Source organism: Poecilia mexicana, unplaced genomic scaffold (assembly GCF_051168715.1).
Source record: "Poecilia mexicana isolate PSO_F unplaced genomic scaffold, ASM5116871v1 scaffold_23, whole genome shotgun sequence".
Taxonomy (NCBI): Eukaryota; Metazoa; Chordata; class Actinopteri; order Cyprinodontiformes; family Poeciliidae; genus Poecilia; species Poecilia mexicana.
The window spans coordinates 19,581,868-19,605,649 of record NW_028263392.1 but is presented as its reverse complement, the minus strand read 5'-3'; the positions used below and the strand labels follow the sequence as shown (position 1 = coordinate 19,605,649).

Below are 23,782 nucleotides of genomic sequence, written 5' to 3'. Positions count from 1 at the left end.
TCCAGTTTAATACATCCAGATCTAGTGCTGCTCAGCATTTCGGAGCTGTCCAACAACTAACAAGGCTGAAAATTGAATGTAAAGCTGCAAATTCACAGACAGTCCATTTTTGACTTCTTTCGCTGAGATAAAGCGTTTTTGGCTTCTGGCTTTCTGATCATTTGTAACTTAAGCAGATCAACTAATTTCAGCTTATTACAGCTAGATCTAGTGCTGCTCAGCATTTCGGAGCTGTCCAACAACTAACAAGGCTGAAAATTGAATGTAAAGCTGCAAATTCACAGATAGTCCATTTTTGACTTCTTTCGCTGAGATAAAGCGTTTTTGGCTTCTGGCTTTCTGATCATTTGTAACTTAAGCAGATCAACTAATTTCAGCTTATTACAGCCAGATCTAGTGCTGCTCAGCATTTCGGAGCTGTCCAACAACTGACAAGGCTGAAAATTGAATGTAAAGCTGCAAATTCACAGATATTCCATTTTTGACTTCTTTCGCTGAGATAAAGCGTTTTTGGCTTCTGGCTTTCTGATCATTTGTAACTTAAGCAGATCAACTAATTTCAGGTTATTACAGCCAGATCTAGTGCTGGTCAGCATTTCGGAGCTGTCCAACAACTAACAAGGCTGAAAATTGAATGTAAAGCTGCAAATTCACAGATAGTCCATTTTTGACTTCTTTCGCTGAGATAAAGCGTTTTTGGCTTATGGCTTTCTGATCATTTGTAACTTAAGCAGATCAACTAATTTCAGCTTATTACAGCTAGATCTAGTGCTGCTCAGCATTTCGGAGCTGTCCAACAACTAACAAGGCTGAAAATTGAATGTAAAGCTGCAAATTCACAGATAGTCCATTTTTGACTTCTTTCGCTGAGATAAAGCGTTTTTGGCTTCTGGCTTTCTGATCATTTGTAACTTAAGCAGATCAACTAATTTCAGCTTATTACAGCCAGATCTAGTGCTGGTCAGCATTTCGGAGCTGTCCAACAACTAACAAGGCTGAAAATTGAATGTAAAGCTGCAAATTCACAGATAGTCCATTTTTGACTTCTTTCGCTGAGATAAAGCGTTTTTGGCTTCTGGCTTTCTGATCATTTGTAACTTAAGCAGATCAACTAATTTCAGCTTATTACAGCCAGATCTAGTGCTGCTCAGCATTTCGGAGCTGTCCAACAACTGACAAGGCTGAAAATTGAATGTAAAGCTGCAAATTCACAGATAGTCCATTTTTGACTTCTTTCGCTGAGATAAAGCGTTTTTGGCTTCTGGCTTGCTGATCATTTGGAACATAAGCAGATCAACTAATTCCAGTTTAATACATCCAGATCTAGTGCTGCTCAGCATTTCGGAGCTGTCCAACAACTAACAAGGCTGAAAATTGAATGTAAAGCTGCAAATTCACAGATAGTCCATTTTTGACTTCTTTCGCTGAGATAAAGCGTTTTTGGCTTCTGGCTTTCTGATCATTTGTAACTTAAGCAGATCAACTAATTTCAGCTTATTACAGCCAGATCTAGTGCTGGTCAGCATTTCGGAGCTGTCCAACAACTAACAAGGCTGAAATTTGAATGTAAAGCTGCAAATTCACAGATAGTCCATTTTTGACTTCTTTCGCTGAGATAAAGCGTTTTTGGCTTATGGCTTTCTGATCATTTGTAACTTAAGCAGATCAACTAATTTCAGCTTATTACAGCTAGATCTAGTGCTGCTCAGCATTTCGGAGCTGTCCAACAACTAACAAGGCTGAAAATTGAATGTAAAGCTGCAAATTCACAGATAGTCCATTTTTGACTTCTTTCGCTGAGATAAAGCGTTTTTGGCTTCTGGATTTCTGATCATTTGTAACTTAAGCAGATCAACTAATTTCAGCTTATTACAGCCAGATCTAGTGCTGCTCAGCATTTCGGAGCTGTCCAACAACTGACAAGGCTGAAAATTGAATGTAAAGCTGCAAATTCACAGATAGTCCATTTTTGACTTCTTTCGCTGAGATAAAGCGTTTTTGGCTTCTGGCTTTCTGATCATTTGTAACTTAAGCAGATCAACTAATTTCAGCTTATTACAGCCAGATCTAGTGCTGGTCAGCATTTCGGAGCTGTCCAACAACTAACAAGGCTGAAAATTGAATGTAAAGCTGCAAATTCACAGATAGTCCATTTTTGACTTCTTTCGCTGAGATAAAGCGTTTTTGGCTTCTGGCTTTCTGATCATTTGTAACTTAAGCAGATCAACTAATTTCAGGTTATTACAGCCAGATCTAGTGCTGCTCAGCATTTCGGAGCTGTCCAACAACTAACAAGGCTGAAAATTGAATGTAAAGCTGCAAATTCACAGATAGTCCATTTTTGACTTCTTTCGCTGAGATAAAGCGTTTTTGGCTTCTGGCTTTCTGATCATTTGTAACTTAAGCAGATCAACTAATTTCAGGTTATTACAGCCAGATCTAGTGCTGCTCAGCATTTCGGAGCTGTCCAACAACTGACAAGGCTGAAAATTGAATGTAAAGCTGCAAATTCACATATAGTCCATTTTTGACTTCTTTCGCTGAGATAAAGCGTTTTTGGCTTCTGGCTTGCTGATCATTTGGAACATAAGCAGATCAACTAATTCCAGTTTAATACATCCAGATCTAGTGCTGCTCAGCATTTCGGAGCTGTCCAACAACTAACAAGGCTGAAAATTGAATGTAAAGCTGCAAATTCACAGACAGTCCATTTTTGACTTCTTTCGCTGAGATAAAGCGTTTTTGGCTTCTGGCTTTCTGATCATTTGTAACTTAAGCAGATCAACTAATTTCAGCTTATTACAGCTAGATCTAGTGCTGCTCAGCATTTCGGAGCTGTCCAACAACTAACAAGGCTGAAAATTGAATGTAAAGCTGCAAATTCACAGATAGTCCATTTTTGACTTCTTTCGCTGAGATAAAGCGTTTTTGGCTTCTGGCTTTCTGATCATTTGTAACTTAAGCAGATCAACTAATTTCAGCTTATTACAGCCAGATCTAGTGCTGCTCAGCATTTCGGAGCTGTCCAACAACTGACAAGGCTGAAAATTGAATGTAAAGCTGCAAATTCACAGATAGTCCATTTTTGACTTCTTTCGCTGAGATAAAGCGTTTTTGGCTTCTGGCTTTCTGATCATTTGTAACTTAAGCAGATCAACTAATTTCAGCTTATTACAGCCAGCTCTAGTGCTGCTCAGCATTTCGGAGCTGTCCAACAACTGACAAGGCTGAAAATTGAATGTAAAGCTGCAAATTCACAGATATTCCATTTTTGACTTCTTTCGCTGAGATAAAGCGTTTTTGGCTTCTGGCTTTCTGATCATTTGTAACTTAAGCAGATCAACTAATTTCAGCTTATTACAGCCAGATCTAGTGCTGCTCAGCATTTCGGAGCTGTCCAACAACTAACAAGGCTGAAAATTGAATGTAAAGCTGCAAATTCACAGATAGTCCATTTTTGACTTCTTTCGCTGAGATAAAGCGTTTTTGGCTTCTGGCTTTCTGATCATTTGTAACTTAAGCAGATCAACTAATTTCAGGTTATTACAGCCAGATCTAGTGCTGCTCAGCATTTCGGAGCTGTCCAACAACTGACAAGGCTGAAAATTGAATGTAGTGCTGCAAATTCACAAATAGTCCATTTTTGACTTCTCGCTGAGATAAAGCGTTTTTGGCTTCTGGCCTGCTGATTCCTTGGAACTTAAGTATTAGACCTAATTCCAGTTTGATACAGCCAGATCTAGTATTGCTCAGCATTTCGGAGCTGTCCAACAACTAAGACGGCTGAAAATTGAATGTAGTGCTGCAAATTCACAAATCGTCCATTTTTGACTTCTCTCGCTGAGATAAAGCGTTTTTGGCTTCTGGCTTGCTGATCACTTGGAACATAAGCAGATGAAATAATTTCATTGTAATAGAGCCAGATCTAGTTCCGCTCAGCATTTCGGAGCTGTCCAACAACTAACAAGGCTGAAAATTGAATGTAAAGCTGCAAATTCAAAATAGTCCATTTTTGACTTCTTTCGCTGAGATAAAGCGTTTTTGGCTTCTGGCTTGCTGATCACTTGTAACTTAAGTATTAGACCTAATTCCAGTTTATTACAGCTAGATCAAGTGCTGCTCAGCATTTCGGAGCTGTCCAACAACTAACAAGGCTGAAAATTGAATGTAGTGCTGCAAATTCACAAATAGTCCATTTTTGACTTCTTTCGCTGAGATAAAGCGTTTTTGGCTTCTGGCTTGCTGATCACTTGGAACATAAGCAGATGAAATAATTTCAGTGTAATACAGCCAGATCTACTGCTGCTCAGCATTTCGGAGCTGTCTAACAACTGACAAGGCTGAAAATTAAATGTGGAGCTGCGAAAATACAAATAGTCAATTTTTTACTTCTTTCGCTGAGATAAAGCGTTTTTTGCATGGCTTCTTAGCCTCTGCGCTTTTGCAACGTCTGATTTAGACCTGAGTAGAAATAGCCAGATCTACTGCTTCTCACTATTTCGGAGCTGTCCAACATCCAATAATGCTGAAAATTGAATGTAGAGCTACGAATTCAGAGAGTCAAATTTTCACTTCTCTCACTGAGATACAGCGTTTTCGGCTTCTTGGCCTCTCCGCTCTCGCAAGCAGTAGATCTGGCTGTTTCAAACTTTACTCAGATCTGAGTAAAGTTTGAAGCAGTAGATCTTGCTGTTTCAAACTTTACTCAGATCTGAGTAAAGTTTGAAGCAGTAGATCTACTGCTTCTAAGCATTTCTGAGATGTCCCACATCTAATAAATCTGACAATAAGATGTAGAGCTGCGAATGTATGCTCCTCTCTCAGCATGCTCGATGCCACAAAACACTTTATCTCAGCGAAAGAATTAACAAATGAACAATCGGCTCTACATTCAATTTGCAGCCCTATTAGATGTTGGACAGATCCAAAATGCTGAGAAGCAACACATCTGGCTGTTTGAAACTGGAACCATTTCTAAATTTTATGTTTCATGAAAGCAGAAGCCCAGAGGCCCTAAACGCTTTATCTCAGCGAAAGAATTTAAAATTGGACAATTTGTGAATTTGCACCTCTACATGCAATTTTCAGTCTTATGTTGGACATTTGGGAAATGCTAAAAAGCAACACATCTGGCTGTTTGAAAATGGAACCAGGTCTAAATCTTATGTTTAATGAGAGCAGAAGCTGAAATGCTAAAAACGCCGTATCTCAGCGAACGAAGCGGAAAATGGACAATTTGTGAATATGCACCTTTACACGCAATTTTCAGCCTTATTAGATGTTGGACATCTGGGAAATGTTGAGAAGCAGCCCATTTGGCTATTTGAAACTGGAACCATTTTTAAATCTTATTTTTCATGAGAGTAGAAGGCGAGAAGCCAAAAACGCTTCATATCAGCGGGAGAAGTTAAAAATGGACAATCTGAATTCGCAGTTCTGGACCAAATGATGGCTTATTAGAAGGTCTACAGAAAATATTTGATGAGCTTAATTAAAACCAATGACACGAGTTTTCCAACTAAGAGCAAGGAAATATCTGAACCTTTTCAACATTGACATGCTGAAAAGGTTGTTACTACCACCAGAGAGAGAACTAAAACATGCAGGATCCTGCCCTCGAGGACAGACTTTGATTACCCCTGCCCTAAATCAAACATGGTAGTTTATTTCCAGGTATGCTTTGGACTAACACTACTGATAAAAAAAGAACAAATTGTATTCCATTCCATTCATCAGCAAAATTATTTTAAAAAACTGTTTAACAGTTAAGTAGACCTTGGTCTAGTTATTTTTAGGAAGCTTGAGAAACTCATTCATGCATCTCTTCAGTTACATTGAATACCTTCAACAGTGTCACTCTGGTAAAATAAATAAATAAATAAATAAATAAATAAATAAATAAATAAATAAATAAATAAGGCATCCTGCTGATCAGCTGAGGCTGATCTTTGCCTGTCCGACTGCAGCATGCATGAAGAATTTATCCTCCAACTATTTATCTGTCGGAGGGGTGGCCAGTAAATGAGTTCATTATTTTATTAATGTAACCTATTAAAGTGAGATCACAATAAATGGATTTTGTTTGCCTTATTTCCTGCAATTGTGTCTTTAAGTGTATTACATCAAGGTATGTAGTGATGCCATTTAACTGAGTAAATTGCCAGATTATAAAAAAAACTAAATTACTTTTCCCTCAATTATTTCCATAAATCCCTGTAAAAACCTCTAGACTGGACTGTATTACCATTGATAACTACACTCTTAGAAATGGCTGTAAATTTACAGCGGAATTCCAGTAGTAACATACTGTTATTCCAAAATACGGTAGGATATTGTTAATTTGATGTCTTCTTCTATTGTCACAATCAAGACTGACAACTGGCAGTAAACTACCGCAAAATAATTGTTCAATACAGTTTCTTTCCTAGGCAAGACATTTTACTTGTATTTGCATCTTAGAGAACCAGCATTTAAAGACAATATTAAATGGAAAGACAAAAATACTTTCCATAATAAATCTTTTAGGGAATGAATCAAAATCTATAGAGCATAATCAAAAGTGTTAGATTACCAGTGTTGGTGTTGTATGTTAAAAATACAATGTTAATTAAACATTCAAAGACAGTCAAATTCAAAAATAGGTTTGTCAGTTTCCCTAAAGAGATGGTGTTTGATAAAGAGTTGCTCCCACAATCTCAACGTATCTGTGACGTCACGTGTTTGCCCTCGAGACAGCAGTATGGCGTCTTGTCTGGAGCTTATCATAACAAGGTGTTCCCCAAAGCTATTAAAACATGTTCTTTTTGTTCTCTCTTTAACGTAATGGTGATGTATTGTCTCAATGTTTGTAACTCCCTGGCGGACATTATACCACAATGTATACTGTTATATATTTTGTATCTCAATAAAGATCTATTTAAAAAAAAAACAAAAAAAACAAGGTAAGTTCCATATTAAGACCATCATGTTTTTGATTTTGATTATTTTTTATGAATGTATTAACTTTCTGTTTGCGCAAGAGTATCAACTTATGCTTGACGTAAGTTTATTTATTTGGATATCGCGGTACGACTGTTCAGTACAGCGGAGCTTAAGTCCAGTCCTTCAGCTATCATCCTGCAACTTTCAGATGCTTCCCTGCGCCAATTAACACACCTGAATCAAATGAATGGCTGGTTAGCAGGTCTGTTCGGAGCTGATCCTGGTCTGTTGGAGTAAAGATGCATCGAAAAGTTGCAGGACGGTGTTATAGATCAACTGGTGGCAGATGGAAAAGACTGATGGTTCGGGGGGCGTGGCTTTTTAGGACCCCTTTACCGAACCAGGAAGTAAACAATGCAATAAGCTTAAAGAACTACAAATCTTTGCAAAAATACTATCCGATTCCGTAAAACAACCACTAAGATCTCGGGAATAACTAATTAGAAAGACTTTACTGGTCTAATATGGTATGTTGCCTTTTTTTTTTTTTTAAAGTTAATCTGCAAAACCATCAAAACGTGTAAATTACGCAGAACTTGTCCTGACTCATGTGTTGCTTCAGAGGTTGAAACTCGTCAAAGGAAGATCGAAATAGATCTCGATGTGGTATGAGCAGATCTCAAAGCCAAGATCATTCCCTGAAAGCCGACATAAATGTTGAAGAGCTTTGGGATTAAAAATGAAATGTTTAAAAAGATCGACTGGCTGTGTAATTTTTCCACATATTCCTCATATTGTGATATTTCAAATAGGTATCCACAGAAACTATAGCGAAATCTTTTTAACTGTTTCTGTAATGTTACACTTTATTCTCAACCATATGAGACATCGCTGAAAAAACAATTGGAGTTATGTATGTATGGAGTTAGTTTTGTTTCACAATTATTCAATAAAAAAAAAATCATGTCAAACAAAAAAGTAGTATTCAATCAAAAAAAAAAATCATGTCAAAGCAAAAATCACCAAGTTTTTTTTTTTTTTTTTTACTTTTTTTTTTGTTTTTGGTTGAAACTTTTTTTTTTGGTTGAGTCTTTTTTGGTTGAAACTTTTTTTTTTGGTTGAGTCTCTCTTTTTTTGGTTGAAACTTTTTCTGAGTTTTTGGTTGAATGGGGTATATGACTTCCGTTTTAGCACTTCCGCATTTTTTTCCCACATAGCCTGCTTCCGGTGCGCAGGCAGCAGTATGTTAACAGTGGCTCCTTAGTCGCTGCAGGACTATTAATGATGCCTATAAAATTATTAAGACGTCCTGAAACGCTCCAACAACAACAAAGGATTTAAGCTGGATGTGTCAAAACTTCACAATAACTTCAAAGGTAAGTTAATAAATCGTTTGTATTCACCATAATGCCTCATGTCTGACGTAGCTAACAGGGACAAGCTTACAAAGGTGCTATGTAAACGTTAAGTGTTTTGATTATCTGTGCAGTGTGGAATCTATATATCTATGCTTTATAGATAGATATAGATATATATCTATATAAACATATATAGATATGTCTATATTGTGTCCAATTTATCAGTCGAAGCTGAAGTTAGCTTCTGAATGTAGCATCTAATTCGGAAAATAGCTAAAGGGCGATTACACTTAATTTTTCACTATCTTGAGCTTTTTTAATATGTTGTACTTTAAAAACTACAACACCTAGTCATTTCAAACATAACTAGATTATTCTGTACTAACAACAGAATAAATAAAACATTTGTGAAACCTTCTAATTGATTTGTGAAATTTGTAAAATATCAATAATAGATTCCAGAACGCATTAGATCTGAATTATTAAAGTGGCATTGTTATTTTAACTTCCCGTTTTCTTTCTTTTTTTTAATCTTTATTATAGTTGGAGTTGGACAGAGTTGTTTGATGGCTTCCTGGAGGGAGAGATTGGCTCAGCTAATGTTGCCAACAACTTTTCTCCTGCTATTAACTTTTTTGCTTTTCTTTATATAGAAAGTATTTCTATCAGTTGCTTTTTCCATTTTGTTTACAGTATTTGCTCTATTTTTTATTTTTACCTTAATCCTTACCTGGTCAGTTGAGGTGGAAATGTACATCCTGTTGATTACTGACAAATGTCAGAACCACATGGACTGAGCTGGTTACGTCAGATCAATCTGAATCTTTATTTCTCATTAAAACGACTTCTTGTAATTTTAAGACATTGTTATAAAATTGCATCTTTATTCTGCTGTAACGATGACTGCATTCTTGCAATTAAAAAATCTTGTATCCTGACCGTTATGCTCCCTCATACAACTCACAGAACAGATGATTGAAATAAAGGCACTTTTTGAAAGTATTTTCTGTGATTTTATTATAGAAATTGAGGATGGGAGGAATCGATTAAAATCAAATTTGGTATGAAAAAAATCTTGTAAGTCATATCGTCCAGCCTTATTCAGTATATTAAATAATATGACTAACTACATATTGCTTAATATTCACATTTCTTTGCTGGTATTACCTAAATGTGTTGCATTTTAACGTCTCACTCCTGATCTACATGTAAATACTTGATATAACATAAAAACTGAGAAATGGGGAAAAAAGGTTTGTAAAATGTAGAGTATTACAAATGATATTCAATTTTATTGTAGGTACAAACAGGATAACAAAATGAACAGTGAATATATAATATACTTTCTAGCAGCTAAGTAGACATCAGACTTGTTTGTCTTTACTGGTGATGACAACTCGTCACTGGAGGACAGGAAGAGGAGAGAGGAAGAGGAGAGAGGAAGAGCGGCTCAGCCCCGTCCAGGATGACCATCAGGGTATCCAACAAAGTCTGCAGGAAGATTTTTGCATATCTGGTGCTCCAGTTATCATAGTTTAACCAAGTACTGTAAAAAAAAAGTTAGTCCACGTTGTGATGATCCGTGGACTGATGGATGCCTTCAGCAGGTCCAGGTGCTTGGATCCAATGGAAAGGTAATCGGCACTGTGATCATGGCTCAGAAACACGAGGTGTTGCGATGCAAACCTGAAAAATTAAAAACACACAAAAAAAACAATAAGCGTCCATATTTAGCTGAACAACATAATCAAAACTAATAAATCCTCAGCTCTTTTTGAGAGTTTTGCTTGAAAATAAATTGACAATATCTCAGGAAATTAAACGTTTAAGTGAAATAGTTCTGGTATCACAAAGAAACTGCAAAAAATGTTTCAGAGGTGTAACAACACTGAAGTCACTGAGTAAGAGTGAACTAAAATACTACTTATAAATGCATGTTAAAATCTGAATACTCTTTTGAAAGTGTGCAGCTGAAATTAATTTAAACTACTAGCAGGTGTGGCAGGAAGAGGTATAGGCTGCACCTGCTGGCGGGGTGATTGCAAGTGGGCCAATAGCGCCAGAGGGCGCTCAGTATAAAAGCAGAGGTGAGCTCCAGTCTGAGACTCGTTGTTTGCTGTGGACACGTCGCGCACCGCGCTTCCGTGTTGAGCCGTCTGTGCGCAGAGTACAGAAACGTACGGGCGTATTTACCTCCACGTTTGATCGTGGGTGAGGTGGTTCCTACAATAAGAGCCGACATTTGAGCGTTCCCATTTGGGTACAAGTGAGGAGAGCTTGGCCTGATCGGAATCTCCACGGATCATCACACTTAATGCTGCTGCTTTGTTTGGACTGAATTACCGCTTATTTAGCGGTCAAGATCGGCGTGTGGGACACGCCCCCCACCCCTCTTCCGAAATCAGGACAAGGAGAGGCTGATCGCACTGATTTCGGATTGAATTGGACCAGATTGCTCATTTTGTTGTGCTTGTCAAGCACAAGGACTTTTTATGGTTTTATCTACATATTTTTATCTTTTATTGCCTGTATTTTAATGATTGATTTTTTCCTTTTTATTTTCTTTAGACCGCCGGTGGTGCGCTCGGGTCTGGATGCGGCGTCCCTTTTTGGTGTGACTGAAGTGATTAGCATCAATAGGTGGAGGGAATAACAGAGAGTGAGTGACTTCACGGGTGTTTGCTTTGATTTCTTTGTTTTGGAGCCTACCATCCAGGACCTGACCGTACCCACCGGTAAGCCTAGTTGGATTTATTTTGTGAATTTTCTTTTGTTCAGATACAGGTATTTTTATTCTTTGTAATAAATTATTATTGTCTTGAAACTTGTCTCTCGCTCATTGCAAAACCGGACCTGCGTCCCTTTATTAATTCCTGGGTGAAAACCCCAGGTGGCGTTGTTGGCAACACTCAAAATTGTATAGTCCAAACCCCTGAATGCCACATTTGGCGTTGTTGGCAGGATGTTTTTGCAAATTTAAGCGGAGACTGTTTCGAGTGTTTATTTTTTTTATCTGTTTTATTGATTGTTTGGCAAAGCAGCAGCTGGTTAAGTGGTGGCGTTTTAACTTAACTTTTAACTTGTTTTTTTCTTTCTCCTGTGTTTTGGAGGCTGGCATCATTGTATCACCCCTCTACGTGCCAGGATTCAGTTATGGAGGCAGAAATGCAGGACCTGAAAAGCTTAATTGTTCAGTTGAGAGCTGAAAATGAGAAGTTGCGCCAGGAACAGGAGGCAGCCAGGCCTGGACCTAGTGCTGCACAATCTACAGCTGGGTCACATTCTGAGGGAAGCCCTTCTATAACGGAGAGGTTTGTTTTTGTGCCACGTGATAGAAAATGTCCCCTGTTTAGAGGGAAGGGAGGCATTGGGTTAACCGAGTGGCTTGAGGAAGTACAGGCCTGCATGAGGGTACGTCATTTGTCCCCAGCTGATCAGGCCTTCTTTTTATTTGATCACTTGGAGGGAGAGGCACGCGATGAAATAAAGTTTCGACCTACCGCAGAACGTGAAGATCCCACTAAAATTATGGATATTTTAAAAGAATTGTATGGGTGTTATGAATCCTATGTGGCACTGCAGGAGGCATTTTTCTCTCGCCGTCAGCGGGATGGTGAAACGCTACAGGAGTTTTCGCTGGCTCTAATGAGTCTTATGGAGGCTGTAAAATCCCGTGCTCCTAGAGATTTTCAAAATGCAGAGTCATTGCTGCGTGATCAATTTGTCGAGCATGTGAGTGATGGGGCTCTTCGTCGTGAGTTAAAGCAGTTTGTGCGCAGGAAGCCAACAGCCACCTTGCTTGAGGTCAGGGCAGAGGCACTTCGCTGGGAGCGTGAGGTGCGACCAAGTAGTGTACTCAGTTTAAAATCTTCTGCACCTTTAGCATTTGGTTCGCAGTATGGCGTGCAGAGCTGCCCTCAAGGGGCGATTAGTTCACACAACACCTCTGAACTGAGTGATCTGAGGAGCATGTTGCAGCAACAGCAATCACAGCTTGATCAACTTACCCAGAGTATAGCTCGCTTGCAAAAACCCAGCCAGCAGGGCCGTTCTCGAGACTCTATTATCTGTAGGCGCTGCCAGAAAGCTGGCCATTTTGCTAGGGATTGTGATGGGGTTCGGGTTCCGGTACGGGCCTCTGAGAAATCACCTCAGGTGGCGGAAAACTCTTTCCCACCGAGTCGCTGAGCCACGATTCGGGTGGGGTAGTTATCGGCTCTAGGGGTGGGGTTTTTCAGGAAGGTTCTAATCTGGTGTCATCGTGTCCACACATGGCTGTGAGCATGGGTGGAGTCAAAGTTCCTTGTTTGGTAGACACTGGCTCTATGGTGTCTACAGTTACCGAGAGTTTTTTTACTCAATATTTTGAGTTGTGGGGTCAGGAGAAACTGCAGTCTTGTCATTGGCTTCAGCTTAGAGCTGCCAATGGCCTTGCTATTCCCTACATAGGCTATTTAGAGCTGGATATTGAACTTTGTGGTAAGATGGTTCCTCAGTGTGGGGTATTGGTGGTCAAAGATCCTCCTTGTGGCGTATCATCACAGGCTCCCGGTGTTTTGGGGATGAATGTGATTAGTCGCTGTTATGGTGAGCTTTTTAAGCATCATGGTTCAACTTTGTTTAACTCACCTGCTGTTTCCAGAGCTCCAGAGTCCATTAAACAGGCTCTCCATAGATGCCATCATGCCACCACTCAACCTCCAGATGACGGTAAAGTAAAAGTGTGTGGTAAGAAGGCTCACCATATTCCTGGTGGCACACTGAAAACTATACCAGCCACTTGTTCAGAGAGCTATTCAGGTAAAGCTGTTTTGTTTGAGTCTTTGGATTCCAGCCTTCCTGCTGGGCTCCTTATTTCACCTTCTTTGGTTCAGGTCACAAGGGGAACTGCTTATATCCCCATTGTGAATGTGGGAATTACAGATGTGGTTTTACACCCTCGTACCTGTATTGGTACATTGAGTTCTGTTCATGTTGTCAGCTTACCTGCAGGTGTCCAAGCAGTATCGTCAGAAATTGCCTCTATGGGAGAGAAAATTGTTGCTCCTTCAGTCCATGAGCAAATAGATGCATTGGATGTGACTGGACTGTCAGCTGAGGAACAGGGTCGGGTAAGAGCTTTACTTAAGGATTATAGCTCAGTCTTTTCTGCACATGATGGCGATTTGGGGTGTACTAATTTAGTCACCCATGATATCCCTCTTTTGGATGACACACCAGTTAAACAGCGTTACAGACGCATACCTCCTTCTGAGTATGAGGCAGCTAAAGAACATATTCACAAATTGCTAGAGGCACAAATAATTAAGGAAAGCAGCAGCCCATATGCTAGTCCTATTGTGCTGGTTAAAAAGAAGGATGGGACTTTGCGCATGTGTGTTGATTATAGGCAATTGAATGCTAAAACCAGAAAAGATGCCTTTCCCCTTCCTCGTATAGAGGAGTCCTTGGATGCATTAGGTGGGGCACGCTGGTTTTCCACGTTGGATTTGGTGAGTGGATATAATCAGGTGCCAGTATCGGAGGCAGATCAGCCTAAAACCGCATTTTGCACTCCATTTGGCCTCTTTGAATGGACTCGTATGCCCTTTGGCCTCTGCAATGCACCCAGCACCTTCCAAAGGTTGATGCAGCGGCTATTTGGTGACCAGCAGTGTAAAAGTCTTCTGTTGTACCTGGATGACATTGTTGTCTTTTCCTCCACAGTCCAACAACACCTGGAGAGGCTGGAGGTGGTTTTGAGTCGGCTTCAAGGAGAAGGTCTTAAAGTAAAGTTAAATAAATGTGCATTCTTTAAGCCAGAGGTGCGTTATCTGGGACATGTCATCTCTGCGGAGGGTGTTGCAACTGACCCCAGTAAGACAGAAGTGGTTGCCAACTGGCAGCCCCCCACCACAGTTTCTGGGCTGCGATCATTTTTAGGGTTTGCTAGCTATTATCGCCGCTTTGTGGAGGGCTTTGCAAAGCTAGCTGCCCCTCTTCACAGGTTGGTTGCAGAACTAGGGGGCACCAGGTCAAGGAAGCAGAGTGACCAGAGCATCATACCTGGTTGGACAGGGGACTGTCAATGTAGTTTTGACGAACTGAAAACCAGATTAACAACTGCACCAGTATTGGGTTATGCAGATTTTTCACTTCCCTTCATTTTGGAGGTAGATGCAAGTTATGGTGGTTTGGGAGCAGTGCTCTCACAGGAACAAGAAGGCAAGGTGAGACCCATAGCTTATGCAAGCCGTGGTTTAAGACCTACGGAGCGCAACATGCTGAATTATAGCTCCATGAAGTTGGAGTTTTTAGCACTTAAATGGGCTATGACTGAAAAATTTCGGGATTACCTTTTGGGCCATAAATGTGTTGTCTTTACCGACAATAATCCATTGAGTCATTTGGCTTCGGCCAATTTGGGAGCAACGGAGCAGCGCTGGGCTGCTCAGCTGGCTTTATTTGACTTTGAAATCAAATATCGTTCTGGCAGAGCCAACAAGAATGCTGATGCTTTATCAAGACAGCATCCTGTTGGTGTACAAGATTTGGAAATTATGGTTCCTGGTACAGCTCTCCCTGAGCCCTTGAGAGAGGTTTTTCAGGGGAAGAAAAGGGAGGTTACTCAAGAGGCTGTTATGGCCTTGCCTAACCATACCATCTCTGAAATCAGTGTTTTCCAGCAAGCTGACCCAACCATCCAGGAGTTCTTGGTTTTCTGGAGGCGGAAACGGTGTCCAACTGCAGACGAACGGCAGCAGGTATCCCAGCAGGTTCTGGTGCTACTCAGACAATGGGACAAGCTAGTGGAGGAGGATGGCGTTTTGTACCGGCAAGTGTTCAAACCTGCTGGTGGTGAGTTAATTTTACAGTTGGTGTTGCCAACATGTTTGAGGGAGGAAACATTAAAACAAGTTCACCAGGAGCATGGCCACCAAGGGGTGGAGCGAACATTAGAACTCCTACGCCAACGCTGTTACTGGCCAGGTATGGCCGCAGAAGTGGCACATTGGTGTCAGAACTGTGAAAGATGCCAGGCAGCAAAACAGTCTCAGCCACAAGCTCGTACATTTATGGGACATTTGTTAGCGTCACGACCTAATGAAGTTTTAGCTATTGATTTCACAATGTTGGAACCTACAAGCAAGGGACTTGAGAATGTGCTGGTCATGACTGACGTGTTTAGTAAATACACCCTTGCTTTTCCCACCCGAGACCAGCGTGCTTCAACTGCCGCCCAGGTCTTGGTGAGGGAGTGGTTTTTCAAGTTTGGCATACCTGTCCGAATACATTCGGATCAGGGTCGTAGTTTTGAAAGTCTGCTCATTCAACAGTTGTGCCATTTGTATGGCATTGAAAAATCACGCACCACACCATATCATCCAGCCGGTAATGGTCAGTGTGAACGGTTTAACCGTACCCTTCATGACCTGCTGCGAACATTGCCTCCCTCTCGTAAAAGAGACTGGAGCTCATGTTTGCCACATGTTCTGTATGCTTACAACACCACACCCCATCAGGCAACCGGGGAATCACCCTTTTTCTTGATGTTTGGACAGGAACCTCGGCTGCCGGTTGACTTCCTTTTAGGAAGAGTTCAGGAACCTGTGGCTGGAAATGTCCATGATTGGATTCAGGAGCATCAGGCCCGCCTTCAGGTAGCTTTTGAGGGTGCTCGTGAAAGGTTGAGGGTTGCAGCGGAGCGCCGCAAGAGTCACCATGACCAACGAGTTCAACATGCTCCCCTGAAGGTTGGTCAATTAGTGTGGTTAAGGGACTTCACCCCACGAGGACGTCATAAGATCCATGACCTATATGGCCCAGTAAAGTATAAAGTCCTCAGAGAGCCCAGTGAAGGAGGTTCAGTGTATACTATAGCACCTGTAACTGATCTAGCTAAAACCAGAAATGTTAATCGCATACTGTTAAAGGCGGTGGTAGAAGAGTCTGGAGAAGGTGCCATTGGTCCCAGCTCACCACTTGGTGATCATCGCTTTGAAGATGAGATGTCAGGTGATGAGGATATGTATGTTTTGGTGAGTAGCAATCCTCCTGCTCCAACAGTGGTGCAGGCTAACCAACCTTTTCAGTCAGGGGATCCACTACCTCAGTTGCCAGGTCCATCAGGCATTGTTACTCATGGGGGAGTAGCATCTTCTGGTCATTCACCTGGTCCTTCTAGGGCTGAAAGTGAACCAGTTTTGCGGCGGTCAGCAAGGACAACTGCAGGCCAGCATTCTAATATTAACCGTCTTCCCAGACCAGCAGGTGAAGCTCCACAGGCTGTAAACTCTCCTGATCCTACAGCCAACTCTATTTTTGTCCTATTTAGACCATGGAATTGAGTCGTCGGGACGACGACACAAAAGGGGGGGTAGAATGTGGCAGGAAGAGGTATAGGCTGCACCTGCTGGCGGGGTGATTGCAAGTGGGCCAATAGCGCCAGAGGGCGCTCAGTATAAAAGCAGAGGTGAGCTCCAGTCTGAGACTCGTTGTTTGCTGTGGACACGTCGCGCACCGCGCTTCCGTGTTGAGCCGTCTGTGCGCAGAGTACAGAAACGTACGGGCGTATTTACCTCCACGTTTGATCGTGGGTGAGGTGGTTCCTACAATAAGAGCCGACATTTGAGCGTTCCCATTTGGGTACAAGTGAGGAGAGCTTGGCCTGATCGGAATCTCCACGGATCATCACACTTAATGCTGCTGCTTTGTTTGGACTGAATTACCGCTTATTTAGCGGTCAAGATCGGCGTGTGGGACACGCCCCCCACCCCTCTTCCGAAATCAGGACAAGGAGAGGCTGATCGCACTGATTTCGGATTGAATTGGACCAGATTGCTCATTTTGTTGTGCTTGTCAAGCACAAGGACTTTTTATGGTTTTATCTACATATTTTTATCTTTTATTGCCTGTATTTTAATGATTGATTTTTTCCTTTTTATTTTCTTTAGACCGCCGGTGGTGCGCTCGGGTCTGGATGCGGCGTCCCTTTTTGGTGTGACTGAAGTGATTAGCATCAATAGGTGGAGGGAATAACAGAGAGTGAGTGACTTCACGGGTGTTTGCTTTGATTTCTTTGTTTTGGAGCCTACCATCCAGGACCTGACCGTACCCACCGGTAAGCCTAGTTGGATTTATTTTGTGAATTTTCTTTTGTTCAGATACAGGTATTTTTATTCTTTGTAATAAATTATTATTGTCTTGAAACTTGTCTCTCGCTCATTGCAAAACCGGACCTGCGTCCCTTTATTAATTCCTGGGTGAAAACCCCAGGTGGCGTTGTTGGCAACACTCAAAATTGTATAGTCCAAACCCCTGAATGCCACACAGGCAAAGCACAGTGTTCACCTGATATCTGTATCAACAGTAATACAAAAAATGATGCATAGAGGCAGTTTATAAAAGTCGAGGCAAACCTAAATTTACCATTTTAAAAACAAAAAGCAGCGGGAGGATGTAACTTCATAACTTCATTTTCTAAGCAGAATCTCAGAGAAAAAAAAAGAGAAATTACGTTGGGTAAAGCAAGAACAAATTATAGCAGCCAAGGGAAAAATTCACTCTAACGTGGATTATAATTATGAAACAGCAAAGGTAGATGTCATATTTTCGGTATTCGGGAAATACGTGATTTGTACCATTTGTTCTGTGGGTTTTTCATGTGGATCGGTGAAAGTTAAACGGCTGTAAAGCGAAGGTTTTGGACCTTAATCTGACCGACTACCTGTGTGGTTTGGATCGGGCTGAAGCGTTGCTGCTCTCGGCTGTTCTTAAATTACCTGCTCAGTATCGGAGGGGCTCGTCGCTCCGACTGCATGTTAAATGTATTTTATATACGTCATAGAAACAAAAGCTAAGGAGCTGCCTAAAAATAATTTCATACTCCATATAACACAAACGCATCAACACACATATTGACTTACCGTGTGCCGAATCGCTGTCTCTGTTCTCAGCCTGTTCCCGTAGCAGTAGATTTCCTCCGGCATTATTTTCCTCCAACAAATTATTCCACTAAACGAAACAAGTACAACTCCCTTTATATCCCCCATCTTCCCATTTCTGACGCTGGATCTTCAATATCCTCAAGCTTTGAAATAGCAGGCAGCTACAAACCGTGTGTTAGCTGTAGTGGCTAAGTTTTGGCTACAGTCCGCTGTCGCCTTGATATCAGCAGGAAAATTAAAAAACTAAGCACCAGATGGTACTGGCTAATTACTGGACACAACGGCACACAACAAAACTCGATTGTTGTACCAGTAGCTTGCAGATCTTTTTCATGGTACAGATCTTGCAGCTTTGGCCAAAAACAATAGGCGCAAGCAGGACCCGGAACCAACCTATGTGGAATAAATTCAAACGGAAATACGTCACCACCTCTCGTGGCATATACCCCATAGACATAATATAAGCTTATATTATGTATAAGTATGTATGTATATATATTATGTATATATTATTATTATTATTATCCTTATTATGTCTATGATATACCCCATTCGTTTTATTGCTTATACAACTTTATTTGCTTTGGGGAAGCTTACATGAACATTCTGGGCGGGGCTTAAGGACGAGCGATGTAAGACGTCTCCCTATTGGTTAACGCTAACTGAAGTGACAGACTCTGAGCTTTTCCTTCTCATAACTTCTCCGCCATTTGCTTGCCGCTGTAGCAGAAAGCAAATTGTAAGTAATCTTCACAATATTACATTGAATAATAGCTACTAAGTGTCCATGTTTTATTCAGAGAATAACGTCTTTATGCAGCTTATGAGGACAGTTGCTATATCTTGTGTGCCGCGCTCCCGGTTTAGTATATCAGGCTAGCTAATGTTAGCATCAGCTGAGGCGCTATAGGGTTGCCACCCAACCGGTACGCGATTTGTTCCATATTTCTATAAATCCCATATCATGACTATCACAAACAGATCTAAACTAATTATAACAATATTGACAAAAAAAAAAAAGAAAGAAACACAGGAAATGTTACGGTCAGCTAAGTTGCTGTGGCGGGAGCTAAAGGACCCCCAGTACGCAGCCGTCACGGTTGCCTAGAGACCGACATAACGCAGCCGTGTAGAAATAAAATACCAAAAAAAAAAACAAATTTAAAAATACCAATTTTTTCTGGACTAAGTTTGTGCTAAATAAATGTTATATAATCTCTCCGTGTCAATATGCGTGCATATATGAACGTGTAAAGTGGCTGTGAAGCTAAAGTGTGAAAATACACCTGTCAGCTGCACCATAGTGTGTCATTGGGTCCACAGTAACCTATATCACACACGTCAAGTAGCTGTACAGTGATTATTTACCAATGCTGCAGGTGTAGGGAGATAATGTAACTCATAGTTTGTCTTCCAGATCAACATAGACAATTACATGGACAGATCGGGAGCCGAGATAGGGTGTTCACATAATCTGTCTTCCTTTAGTATGGCATTAGAGTTAAAGGGTCTTATATCCTAATTGTATGTTGTCACAATAATGTTTAAAGTAACCCCTGTTTCTCTTATAACGACCGTAGTTAAATTTTAGTTAAAGTGTTGCTGGATTCATTTTCGGGTTGGGACAGAAGGACGCTTTGTCATTCTCCCTTGTTTTATAGTAATTCTGTTGAATGTTTTGTTATTCAGAAGTGACACCAAACTAAATGCTACTGAATGACTTTACCTTCTATTTTACACATAATGGAAAACAAAGTTGTCATTTCCAACACTTTTTTTTTTGCTGCTGCCTAATTGAATTTGTACGCATTTACTGTGGTTAATACCTACTGTATTAATGCTTTATTACTTGCATGTACAACAGTAACACTGTTGGATGTCCAATGGTTATGACAATGTTGTATTCTCTTTTTTTTTCTTTTTTTTTTTTTTAGGAATCCAGGCGTCATCAGCTTTTACAAAGAGTTAGGAATAGGGTCGTTTCTATTCTCAGCAGGCAGCCCATTGACTTTGAGTACTTGGACTTAGTTTGTTCCCAGGAGTTGCAGTTTCTTAGAGCCGGAGCAGCTTATATTGATCTGGAGGAGACAGTGTTAGAGAATTTTCAGAATCTGAGTGCAGTTGTAAGTTCTTATGCCTCAGCTAATGCTTCATCCCCAAGACTATTGAATGTAACACAGGTTGAATACAATGGGAATGCAGGGAAACCCAAAGTTAATATAGAAACTGAAACTCTCACTCATCTACTTAGTAGTGGTTTGCCATTGACTTCCTTGTGTAGGCTTACTGACATTTCAAAGTCAATATGCCAAATGCTGCAGATTGGTGAAAGGGTCTCTTCAAGCAATGGGTGTCCGGATTCCCTGGAAGAGAGTGCAAATGTCTTTGCAGCGTGTGGACGGAGCAGGAATTATTTCCAGAATGGTCCAGCTGTCTTGCAATTCCAGACGACAATACTGTGTTCCGGCTCCATTATCTCTTGTCCACATTGATACAAATCATAAGCTCATCAGGTTTGTATATCTAAATACATAAGGAATCTACATATATTTTTTCTTTATTCTATTGTTATAGCCACTAAGCATATTTAAATATGATGAACTATGTATTAAAAACATACTTAAAAAATACAATTGTTTATAAATGTTGCTTTGATAGATGTTTGAATATGGTTTCCAGTAACAAAAAAGTGTGTTATGATTGATTAAATGCGCTGATACGTCATTGTGCCTGCTAAACACATAACACTGAGTGGAGTGGTGTACCGCTCCAAGATGGCCGCCCTAAATCTCGTCAGCGACAATAGGCGAGAGCGGTCCATGAGGCGTCTATCCTTATATTATGTCTATGAGTGTAACGGTTTGTTAGAGGGGCGAGCTGCAGCCTAAGGAATAGCAGTTCGCTCTTATTTCTTATAAACCCTGTTGACGGTACTACGTCTGCGGTGTGTTGGCGGCATTACAGTATTTACTTACAGTTCTACAACACCTTAAAAGGTACAGGGTTGAAAAGGTAAATGTATCTACAGACGCCAGCTTTTTTTTTTTTTTTTTTCACCGTTTTTTTTTGGAAAGAACGGTAAAAAAAAAAATACTGGCGTCTGTAGCTACCAGTATTTTTTTTATATCGTTCTTTCAGAAAAACGGTAGATTACCGTTCTTTTGAAAGAACGGTAAACTACTGGCAGCTACAGACGCCAGAAGTTTACCGTTATTTCACAGTATCTATACCGTACTTGCATTGACGGGTAACCTATTGTCGGGATTAATTATGGTACAGCTACTATGTATTTACAGTAAACTTCTGGCGTCTATAGCTGCCAGTATGTTACTGTAAATTTACAGGATTATTTCTTAGAGTGTAATGTGTCCGTTTCACACTAGACAGGACATTCTGTTCAGACTCAAATAATGAGATCCGGGGGGATCCTAAGGCGTCCCCAGGCCAGCCGAGAAACATAGTCCCTCCAGCGTGTCCTGGGTCTTCCCCGGGGCCTCCCTCCAGTGGGATGAGCCCGGAACACCTCAGCAACTCCATTTTTCTCTCATTCGTGAACAAGATCCCCAGACCTAAACTCCTCCACTTGGGGCAGGACATCCCCCCTGACCTGGAGAAGGCAACCTTTTCTGGATAAAGATCATGGCCTATGATTTGGAGGTACTGATCCCCCTTTCGGCCGCTTCACACTCAGCTGCGAATTGCTACATTAAAGCTGTACATCTCGACTTGATGAACCCAATTGGGCCATATCACCAACAAAAACCAGAGGCAATCCTAAGGCCACCAAAACAGATCCCCTTAACACCTTGGCTGCACCTAGAAATTCTGTCCATGAAAGTAATGAACAGAACCGGTGACAAAGTGCAGCCTGAGCAGAGTCCAACTTTCACCGGAACGAGTTCACGGTGAAATGTGGACCATACAGGAACCTAACAGCCCATATCAGAGGGCCCAGAGAACCCCCCACAGGGTTCCCCAGGGGACACGGTTGAACGCCTTCTCCAAGTCCGCAAAACACATATAGACTGATACAGCACTCCCATGCTGCTGAGGGTGCAGAGCTGGTCCAGCGTTTCATGACCAGGACAAAAACCACACCGCTCTTCCTGAATCCGCAGTTCGACTATCCGATGGACCCTCCTCTCCAGGACCCCTGCATAGACCTGGTCAGAGAGGCTTAAGAGTGTTACCCCTCTGTAATTGAAGCACATCCTCTGGTCCCCCCTGGTGATGGTGATCTTTCCCAGGTCTTCCCACTGACATGGCCGTCAGTGGGAAGACGGCCGTCGCAGGTTCGATTCCTGGCCTGTTGAGGTGACAGCCGCATCGAGGACTAAGGCCTCCATATGTAGGATGTGCTTAACTCCTGCACCACCACAGCACCCCTGTATTATTAAATGTCGGCCAATCCAGGGGAACTTCTCCCAATGACCATGTAATATTGTAGAGTCGGATCAATCAACACAACCCTACAATATCCAGAGCCTTAAAGAACTCTGGGTGGATCTTGTCCACCCCTGGGGCCTTGCCACCGAGGAGCTCTTTAACCACCTTGGCAACCTCCTCTCCAGAAATTGGAGAGCCTGACAAAGAGTCCCCAGTCTCCACTTCTTCAATGTTGTTGGGATTGAGGAGGTCTTTGAAGTATTCTGCCCACCGACCCACAACGTCCCGAGTTGAGGTCAGCAGCACACCACCTCCACTATAAACAGTGCTTCACCTCCTGAGACGCCGGATAATGGACCAGAATTGCTTTGAAGCCATGCAGAAGTCTTTCTCCATGGCCTCTCCGAACTGGGAGTTAAAGCTCTTTCTCAAAGGATCCAGATGTTCCCAGCAGAGCCTTACAACACATTTGGGTCTGCCAGGTCTGACCAGCACCCTCCCCACCACCAGACCCAATTCACCACCAGGTGGTTAGTGGACAGCTCCGCATCTCTCTTCATCCGAGTGTCCAAGGCACGTGGCCACAGACCCGATGAAACAACGACAAAGTTGATCATCAAACTGTGGCCTAAGATGTCCTGGTGCCAAGTGGACATATAGACACCCTTATGCTTGAACATGGTGTTTGTTATGGATATTCCATGATGAACACATTAGTCCAGCAACAGAACACCACTTGAGTTCAGATCAGGGGGACCATTCTACCCAACCACCCTCCAATGCCATTGCCCACGTGAGCATTGAAGTACCCAAGCAGAACAAGGGAGTCAGGAGGGGCACTCTCCAGTACCCCCTCGAAGGACTCCAAAAAAAATCCTGTTTTGGGGAAAATATTGGACTTTTCCCACAGGATTTGGGGAAAGGTATTGGACTTTTTGCCCACTCTGCAAAAAGTTTCAGTACCTGGTTTGATGACCACGGCATCATTCTGCTTGGTTGGAAAGTAAACTAGAAGACTGACCTTGATCTTATAGAGAATCTACGGAGTGTTGTTCAGAGGAAAATGAGTGGAGTCACCATAAGGAAAAAAATAAAGACAAATTAAAGGGAACATGAGCTTTCAACAGAACCACAGGCTGAGTTCCTCCATGTCAAACCCCTTTGATGGACTCAATTGACCATAAATTGTGT

General features: G+C 41.5%; 1 long non-coding RNA gene and 1 pseudogene across 1 annotated transcript; both read left to right on the top strand.

The window, feature by feature from the left end:
• The first annotated feature begins 6,322 nt into the window (after positions 1 to 6,322).
• LOC148152584 (uncharacterized) lies at positions 6,323 to 9,336 on the top strand. The gene is made up of 2 exons (XR_015762231.1): positions 6,323 to 8,297; positions 8,823 to 9,336. It is a non-coding gene; the product is annotated as an uncharacterized LOC148152584 (long non-coding RNA).
• Positions 9,337 to 19,241: 9,905 nt separating this feature from the next.
• LOC106911240 (uncharacterized) lies at positions 19,242 to 22,386 on the top strand (annotated as a pseudogene).
• Positions 22,387 to 23,782: the final 1,396 nt, after the last annotated feature.